Here is a 10,236-nt window from a genome sequence, read left to right as displayed (position 1 = left end):
ACTAAAAATGGTATTATGCTTTTAAAAAAGTTACCTCTTTGCGGCAAAAAGCACTGCATTATTTACATTGTGAATTATGACTGACTGCATTTCTTGAAAGATTTCAAATTGTTTGCAACCTACAATGCTCTTGGTCTTTGTTTACCACCATAGCATCAGTACAAAATCAAAATTTCTTTACAATGTTTCATGAATGTCAAGAAGAGATCTGGAAGTTATACATTTTAGGAGGGAATAACATAAATGCTATGTTAGGTGTCAGTGACAGAAGTGAAAAGTTTCTCTAAACTCTTCTAGCAAACTTAAAGAAATCACACATTTAAGTAAATCATGTGCTTTAGAAGTACTCTTAGACTGATATAAAAGAAGTGGTTCCTAACTTTTCATTATCATTCTGGAGATGCTAATAGCAACATCAGTGTTGTGTCAGTGTATATTGGGGGGGGGGTAATCGCAACACAAGTCTAGCTAGTCTGGAAAAGTCAAAGTTTAATCAATTAACATTAGACAATGCTGGAATATTGATATACTGATGTGTAGGACCCTAAAACTTACAAGGAGTGACATATCAAATAAATTCATTGATACATAGCCAATGAAATTGACCATACATATACAAATTACTCAATACAGTTTAACAGAGAAATTTCTTCTCAGACACCAATTTACTTACAACTGACTTTAATGTTTTCTGGAGTTTACAAAATCATAGTAAATAATAAGATAAGGTATAGAACAAATATTTATAGTGGAAAATCCAGTTCAAGGTAAAAAGCATATCACCGGCTTGGCTTTTGATAAGCACGTACCATAAAACAACTCCTGCAGAAGCTAAGTCTGTCCGTCAAAGTCACTCTCTTGTGCACTTAGATCAGAATGACTATCTGGATGAGATTGAAGCTATTGTTTCTTTCAGCATGACTAACCGATTAATCCTAATCTCTTACTATGCAAACTGACACCTGCAAAAAGAAAAGAAACAAGTGATACTGATGTACTTTTAACATTCAGTGAAAACATAAGACTTTCAGAGGAGAAACTGTATGTGCATTGTCAAATGCATGAAGCTGCCACTTAATTTTAAGCTTTTCCCCCTTTGTTAACTGAACCTAGAAATTTCAAGATATATACATAACACTGAAACATTTTCTACTATCACTCAAGTGTGAGATATGAATCTCTTATGTCAACTTCAGAGTGGGGTCATGAAGGTATAAACTATGTCGGTGTGCTAAAACTTTCATTCTTCTCACCAAAATATACCAAGTAATATGCCATATGCATCATTATTTCTAAGACTGTTCCACTGGTGACATTCAATATTCACAACAGTGTGTTTATGTATGATTCCTCTGAATTCTATCTGCTCCTGTGGAGTTAAATTACTTTAAAGAATACATGTTGACATGCTATGCAATTGTTTAGGCGTGTCTGTATTGAGGTACAAAACCTTGACAGCTACAGAAAGTGCAAGACAATACATTATGGTTACCATTTTGTTCTCATATTTAGTAAGTTATATCCAAAATATGCTACTTTGTCATGATGTAAACAGTTCTCACATGGAGGTACAAAACACAGTTACCTCCCTCTCCAAAGAGCATCACATACAACACTATGTAATATATGAAAAAAGGAAGGAGATATAATAAAGCTAATGCATAAAAATTATTTAAATATACACAAAGAAACAGAAAAGTGTAATAGATGTGGCTGACTGCACCATCAAAAAATGATCAATTTTCCTTAAGGGGGCAGGGTCCAGTTTTTATGTACAAATTTAATGCCGCAATCAGTGACCTAGTATAAAAAATCATAAAAAATCAAATACACAAGTGAGGTCAAAAAGGTCCATATTTTTAGATACCTATATTAAAACAGAGCATAAGAATAGTATTCACTTGACCAGAGAAGTCAATGGCAGTTCATAGCAGAAGAGGTTTATGCACCCCAACCCCTATTTTATACCTGCATTTTTCACATCCAAATGCCATTTTTGACAGCATGTAGTACTCACAATGCAAACGCAAGCCCTTTCCCTGGATGAAACTTTTGAAAAACATTGTCTACTAAATAGTTTGATGTAATTCAGAATAGTTGTCATCCAAGCCGTTTTTGAGATACTCGGCTTGCCTTGAACCCACGTGTCTACTGCTATGGGAGGCTAGCTCTTCTTCCTAGCCAACTATTGGTATTTCACTATCAACATACTGCAGAGCAACTATGGAAGGTGTACATGACTGACATCAATTTCAAGAACAACACAAGCCCAAAACACCTAGTTCACAAATATATCCATATCTATAAATAGTAAACAATAGTAGCTGAAAAAGTCACACCATAGCCTTAAGTTAAGAAATTTGCCAGGGGCCAAATTACGAAACTGGACCCTGCCACCTATTGAATTGTTGTCATTGGTACACCCAAGAACTGACCTATCACCACTTGTCAATCACTCTGTTCGATTAAACAATCAGCAAGCATAAATCAGACATACCAATATAACCCTACCCCACTCTGTGCAATCATGCAGGCATACAACTAATACATTTTTTAAGATGAAACCATGATTGTATAATGTAATAGAATGCTTCAGTGATTATCTATATCAGTTTGAGATAATTTGATCACAGCTGAATGGTTAGGATTTAAACTTAAGTCCCTGTATACAGCAAATAGCTTCACTGGTGGAGCACGTGCATCAACTGACATCAATCAAAGATGAAAATAAAACAGTTCTTCTAGCATAATTTACTTGCATTATGGTTGTATGAACAGAGCAGAGGATTTTTAATGCCATACTGCAAACCCACATCGGGGCCCTGAGTGGCCGAGTGGTCTAGAGCGCTCTCCGTTATGGATCACTGCCATCTCACCTCTGTCTGCATGGGTTCGAGTCTCGGATTTGGCCAATGTGGGTAAATGAGAAAGCTTGCCAGTATGTTTTTGTGGGTCGGTGGTTCTTTCCGGGGTTTTCCTGGGTTCTTCCTCCAACATTAATACTGGCCGCCATGTATAGCCTATTGTGTGCTGAAAAATGGCGTTAAACCCAACAACATACCCACATCACACAAAAGTACAAGTCAATTTCAGAACTGGTTGCAGTTTATCAAAACACTGACTTGTCAAGCTTATTCCAAGCTCCTCCAGCATGGGTACATTTTATAGATGCTCTTCCTGAATCTGACATGCATCATAGGATTTCTGAAGCATGCACCAGTGATACTAGCAATGCAGATATTTTAACTACCTAATTAGAAGCTTTCTGGTTGGTGGTCAATCAAAAGGCACAGCCTGTCCACTGTTTATGAAAGTGGCTTGTCAACCTGAAGGAAGGCAGAAAACCTACCAGCTCCTCTGCATCTGATCCTGAAAAATGAAACAACACACAGCAGGCAATCAAAATAACAGCAAGAACTGACACAATCAAAATAAATCAAAAAGAAAGAATAACGGTTACAATGCATGAAAGGTCAAGTGCTTTAAGCACAACATAAATTACAATAAATCCAATAAAGCTAACAGTGATTATTCAGCAGAGTCTGCCCAAGAAAACATGAACCAGTCAAACACTGGAAACAATTTTCGTCTGGGAAATTAAGGATCAATGCTACAGTGTATAGTAAGTAGGGACTGTTTGTTGCAACTCAAATTTAAGATGTATCAGTAATAATGTTAGTGAATACAGGTACCAAAAGAGACAGAACAAATTCTTTCCTTATTGCTTTTCTAAAACAATTTCATTGACAAATGTGAATGAACACCCCAATAAACATACTGTATTTCTACCCTTAATGGTCTCTGACCTTATGCAAATGCACATCACTCATATAAAGTGTCAATGGGTCCATAGTGCCACACCATGGCACATCTTTATACTGAAATACACTTAAATATACTCTAATACACTCAAATATACCCATTAAACATAGCTTAGGATGTATATTTATATACATAGACAAGTTTCATTTGTTAACTGATGAATGTAAACACTTCAAGCCTCCATTTTATCAGTTGTTGACTGCGGATAAGATTTATCTCGACTTTATTATTTACTACAAGCATGTGACATATCTATTCAACAACTTAAATGGACTGGAGGCACTTTATTTCTGTAAACAGTATATGTAAGACTAAAATGGAAGGATGCAATACTTTCATGTATCTTATTTCTTTTTCCTTTATTGGGTTTGGAAACATAACATTTAATAAAGAATATAGTGTCTAGTTTTATTGGTTAATAATAATAATAATAATAATAATAAAATTCATGAAATCTTTGAGTTGAACAATATTGACATCATATGCACATTTTGACTGAGTTTTCCGCTTCTTCTGATTTTGTTATAACATCATAGAAATAATAGAAATATAAACACTAAACAATAAAACTTCAACCGAAGCATATGGTCTTAGTTCTGAGTACAAGTCTAAGAAAACAAACATACCACACAATATTTGTTCATTATACACTTAATAAAATTAACATAGTTAACTGGAATAAGAGTTAGTCATTAGGATGAATACCTTAACTTTCTTTCACAGAATGTTCTTCTAATGATTAGTAAAGTATGCTCAGTGAGGCCTTAATTTCTATTTTTTATTCATGAGACTTGCAAAGGATTGGAAAGAACAAACTACCCCAGAGCTGAAAGGAAAAATGTATGATGTTAACCTGCAGATGGTGGATGCAAGAAGGGTACTATATGCACTGAAAACTTTAGACTTTCTGCAAACTTTAAAAACTATTTTGTGCCAGTGAAGTCATGGAGATCAAAAACTCCTGAACAAAAAGTTTACTTAGTTCAGGAATTTCCTAAAAGACAAAAACACAAAACATATCCCCGAGTGGCCGAGTGGTCTAAAGTGCTCTCCGTCACGGATCACTGCCATCTCACCTCTGTCTGCATGGGTTCGAGACTCGGGCTCGACCAATGTGGATAAGTGAGAAAGCTTGCCGGTAGCTTCTCGTGGGTCAGTGGTTCTTTCCGGGGTTTTCCCAGATTCTTCCTCCACCATTAATACTGGCTGCCATGTATAGCCTATCTTGTGCTGAATAATGGCGTTAACGCTAAGCCCTACAAACAACAACAAAACATAATCCAGAGAAAATATTTTTGGCAGACAGAATATATAGGAATAAATGAAAGAATAATTAAAAGTGCCCTCAAATGCCAATGTGTAATGAAATGGATATTGATAAACCTAAAGAATATATTAATTATTAACATGCAGAAAAATACAAAAGGTATTAAATAGTGATATCAGTTAACATGGATTCAATTGCACGTTTCAACTATATTTAATCTGAGATCATTACATTAATATTAAAATGCTGAAAAGTACAGATTGTTAATTTATTTTAAGCTAGGCAAAGAGTTAATGACTTTTCAAGCAAAATAATTTTGATAATTCACTGTCATTTATATTTTTTCATTTATGGAACTACCTTTTTGGTCAGAACATACTTACCTCCCCTTCATTTTCAACTACTTTTGCCTGATCTATGGTGTCTGCAACTAAAATGAAAATGGAAAAAACTTAGAACTCATGAAATTGCAGTAGAACTATTACTTGATGATTTTCATATTCTTCAGCCAAAACATTTCTTTCAATGTGTCAGATTTAAAAATATGTGAATGCTGCTAATGTTGATGCCTCAATGGAACAAGAGACAAATATCAATACAAAGAAATAAACTGAAGGCATCTTGAAATTGTTCATGGCTTTTTTTCAGAATGATGTGAAGAAAGATTTCCATAATATATTCCTCCATCTGAACTAAATCAATGCATTGCCCATTTGAAAATGGATGAATTTTGAATCTTCTTGACAAGAGCAGACATGTAGATCTGTTCCAAAAAAGATAAAAAAATCCCCCAAAATTGGAAAAGAAAACAAATGGAGGGCATCAAACCTTGAGAAGATGTGATGCTAATACTCAGGGTCATGACAGTCCAGTTGTTCTTTTACATTTAATGTGGCTCACCTATGTCATGCACTTTAGAATGAAGACAGGAGAGGAAATACACAATCTGAAGTGGGGTGACACCTCTCTGCAAGCAGACTAAAGCAACAAGGAGTATCTTGTTTGTAATACTGAAAGACACAAAAATATGAACCAGGGTTAGTCAAAGAAATAAAACATAATAATTGTGCTGGATCATTGCAAATAAATAAAGTTGAAATATTTAAAACATAGAATCAATGTAAACAAGTGCATGATGTAAAAAAATGCAAGATGTAAAAAATGCATGATGTAAAAAACAATGTTATACATTTCTGGACTTTGCTTCATGTAGAAGTTAAGCAAATTTTAAGATTTCTTTTTTACCTGCTTGAATCTTTAATTTTCTTCTGTCACTTCAGCATAACAAGAATTGTTAAAACTCACTGACGGTGCTGCACATTAAACACTACGCTGGTTACAGAGTTCCTGGTATACTTCAAATCAAATAGCAAAGTACCCCAAAAACCTCAGGTTAGCAAGCATAGGTTTCAGTTTCATACCCTTGTAAAAGATGAACAAGTTTAACACAGATCTGAAAATAAAACTATGCATCATAATCTTAATAAATAAAACTTAAACATTTTTTTGAAATGTCATTAGGATGACTAATCTTACAAATGAACACAATTTGAAAAAGTCCTTAATTCTATTTCTCAGACTAATAAAACCAAATGCATATGCCATACCTGAAATCCTGTAAGTCTTTACAAATTTTTATACAGACAAGTGACTGCAGAGATAAATGGCACTGAGAGTCCCTTTTTTACCTCTCAATAAATGTGGCAAACCCAAACATAGACAGTGCTGGTACAAAAAGACACCCATGGGGATCAACAAGCTATAAGGGTTCATGAGAATAAAATAAAAATAAAATTTGCTGATAACTAATTAATAATGTATATATTTCATCGCATGGGTGGAACACTCTAGTATTTTCACCCACTATATGATATATGCTATTCATTTGATATCAAATATCCTCCACATATATTAATAATATTTATATAATAATATTTCATAAAATACATTATTAATTTTTGTTTAAGTAAACCATTAACACAATATAAATATATTTTTAATATGCAAAATTATGTATTTGAGTGTATTTGAATGTACTGAGTAAACACACACACTCTGTCTCACTATTCTTTTCTTTCCTTGCTCTGTCATTTTTTTCTTGCCCTGGTAAATTCAGTGTAGTAGTTACACAGTGTAAGGCCTTTTATTCTTCTTAACTTGCCCTTTTTCTTTTGAAAAAGGCCAGTTTCTTTTCCATCAAATGCAAAAGGTTGCTTAAGTACTCAATTTAATTTCAATATCTGTTATGATCATAAACAGCAATGTCCCAAAGCTTACTTTACACACTGCATATCATGTCAGAGCTATTTGATGCATAAAGAAAAGGCCTTTGTATAATCAAAAAACTTATGGCAGAGTGTACACTCACAGTATAATGTTTTTACATGTAACTGAGTAGATATGATGAAAGGGATCGTCTTTTTCAGCATGAATTTGCTTTGCTGGGAATTAAGACTGGGTATGGTCAATTCTGCTTATTCTAAACGACATGCTAATTATTTTTTTCCCACTTACCCAACAACTTGCAATAATTAATGAGGGATGGCACTGCACTGAAGCTGAGCAAGTCAGAATGAATGTTCTCAAACATTTACTGACAGGGTTTATCTGATGTCAGGTTTTCATTTAACAACATTAAAAATCAAATAGGAAATCTCTACTTGGTGGCAGAATGGTTGGAGAAGTTGTGGATCCCCCCCCCCCCCGCCAAAATGTGTATAATAACTGGAATGTTTGCTTGAATACATTTTTTTTACAGTTGGTTAAAAATTATGCAATGGAAAAGCTTAAAATGAAGAAGCTTCTGGGCACTTTGTCCTCTAGGTCCCCACCAGGGGTTCCATCCCAATGACACCCAGGGTTCAAAATTAGGCCTTTTTTTCAAAGACCCACAGGATAACCAAAATAAAAATTATACTGATCAGACTAAATTTTGCTGATCCTGCTAAATTCAAACAGAATCTAGTTTAGCTTCTAATTAACATTTATTTTTCATTAACATCAACTCATAACAATAACAACTGTATTTCATCAATAAAACTCACATATGAAATAGTTGCACACTGTCATATTTCTTGGGATTAACATACTCAGTACAGGAAGTGCACATCTCCTGGGTCAAGGGACAGGTGGTGACTAGGACACTCCAGCAGAGGTGAGGGTTTGCCTCACACATCCTGACAGTCATTATCTTCCCTAAGTTTATATTCTATTGAAAGTGGAGGCGGTTCTCTGCAGGAATCCAATCTACATGATCCCAAAACTGATGAGAGCCAGATCAGTCTATATGAGAGTGCATCAGTACTCTTGTCCAGCTCTTCAACACATACAGCTGTCAGTAGAAAAGAGACTTTGAACAAAAAGAGAAAACTGAAGAACCAGTTACAGAACACCAAGCTTGCAAATAACCCTTTTGGTTATTGGAATATTACGTAAACACTGCAAACCAACAATCTTTAACAGCAATTTTGTCCATTTGTACATTGTTTTTATTTGAAAGGCAACACAATTTTGGAACTCTAGCTGTCAATATCATAAAACAAATTTGGCAATGGTATGGACAATATAGCTGAGGGAAAATGTCTTTGCATGCATGCACTATTCACAAATAACAAAACTTCCACATTCATAGCCAAATGTTATCATGAAGCATTGGTCAAGTAATTATTACCATAAAAAATAACCAGTCCATAAAGCATGTACTATAATCATAGAGTCAATGAAACCTTCATTTTATAAGAAATCATATCCAACCATAACAGCAGATGTATGAGCTGAGCATACAAGAAATATTCTAGTGACTTTTTACAATGTTTCAGCAGCAACATGGTGGTCATAATTTTAAACTTCATTGTCTGTCATGGATGTGCAAGGTCACTGCCAATTTATTTTTCAGCTTAATTCATCAATATGTATAGTCTATACAAACATACCTTCAGAAGGCAAATTATTGTAAACATTAAAGTTAATTTAAGGTTATACTTATTTGTTTCAAATAAATTTGAATAAATTATTCGATTTCTCTTAATGCTAAATAAAATAGGGGCAGAGAGTGGCAGAGTGTCTGAAGCACTCACCATTCCAGATCAGCTCTGTCTGTATGGGTTTAAGTCTTGGGCTCAGCTAACGTGGGTACATGAGAAAACTTGCCAGTAGCTTCTCATCGGTTGGTGGTTCTTCCTGGGAATTAACTGGTTTCTTCCTTCACCAGTTATACTTGTGCTAAAAATCATTTTGTTTAAAAATGATAAACTAATTACTACTTAATGTCTGTTTATGTTGGGAGTAATCTGATGAACATTTTTTTGCCAGAAGCATATCATCTGACATAATTAAGTACATACATCTGGATGCAACTAAAAGGAAATCACTAGAGAGATAACTACATCATGACCAAAGACAGCAGAATAGGAAAGCTGATCACTCTTTAATAAACAAATCCACTCTTCCTAGGATTATGGTGGCATCAGATAATATGTAAACAGACAACCAAGCCTGAGCATGCATTAAATGTGTTGCACTGTACATTGTTTCAAATTAATGTGCAGAATATTTAATGATGCTGACTTAAAAAGTCACTATGCTAAAGACAAGCAAGAAAGGTGTCATGAGACTAAGGTTCTCAATGGAAGCTTCACTAGTCTTATAGAGGGGGTTTATTAGGAGAACACAAGACACAGTAGAGATTTAATATTGGCATTAGAGAGAGAGAAAGTGGTCACTGCAGTTCAAAATATCTGATCAGGTTTGCTGAGTGAGAATCATTCCTGAAAACTGGGCCTTTAGAAAATTTGAGAGTATTGGAAAGGGCTGCTCGATAGTCCTTAATAGCAGAAGCCAAACATCCAAAAAGGAAGAAAAGAAAATCAATCACTCTACTAACAGTGGAACTGTCAGGATTGACCTGTTTTCTACTACACCAATCACAAAAATGTTCTCCACTAGGCATTATACACCTTAGACATTGACATTCTCCTGGCTTGAATGATGTGATTGGTGACTGATCGAAAACTTCTTGCAGAGAGATCATTTAAAATGGGCCAAGCATACAGCTGGAGAATCTGGGCATTGTTGTGTAGAAAAGAGCCCCTGTGCTGTGACAGGAGTTTGCTTCTCAGAGGTAATGTCCTGTGGTGGTCCACCTGCAG

The 10,236-nt window shown here is 34.8% G+C and overlaps 1 long non-coding RNA gene across 1 annotated transcript; it reads right to left on the bottom strand.

Annotated features, from left to right (window-relative positions):
- Positions 1-469: 469 nt before the first annotated feature.
- On the bottom strand, positions 470-2,507 carry LOC149798003 (uncharacterized). Its single transcript, XR_016421570.1, has 2 exons — positions 1,969-2,507; positions 470-962 (listed from the first exon to the last, which is right to left on the bottom strand). It is a non-coding gene; the product is annotated as an uncharacterized LOC149798003 (long non-coding RNA).
- Between the last annotated feature and the right edge of the window lie 7,729 nt (positions 2,508-10,236).

This window comes from Sinohyriopsis cumingii, chromosome 6 (genome assembly GCF_028554795.1).
Source record: "Sinohyriopsis cumingii isolate HCF-2022 chromosome 6, ASM2855479v2, whole genome shotgun sequence".
NCBI classification, from domain to species: Eukaryota; Metazoa; Mollusca; class Bivalvia; order Unionida; family Unionidae; genus Sinohyriopsis; species Sinohyriopsis cumingii.
The sequence above is the reverse complement of the archived record's forward strand: the minus strand, read 5'-3'. Positions and strand labels throughout refer to the sequence as shown.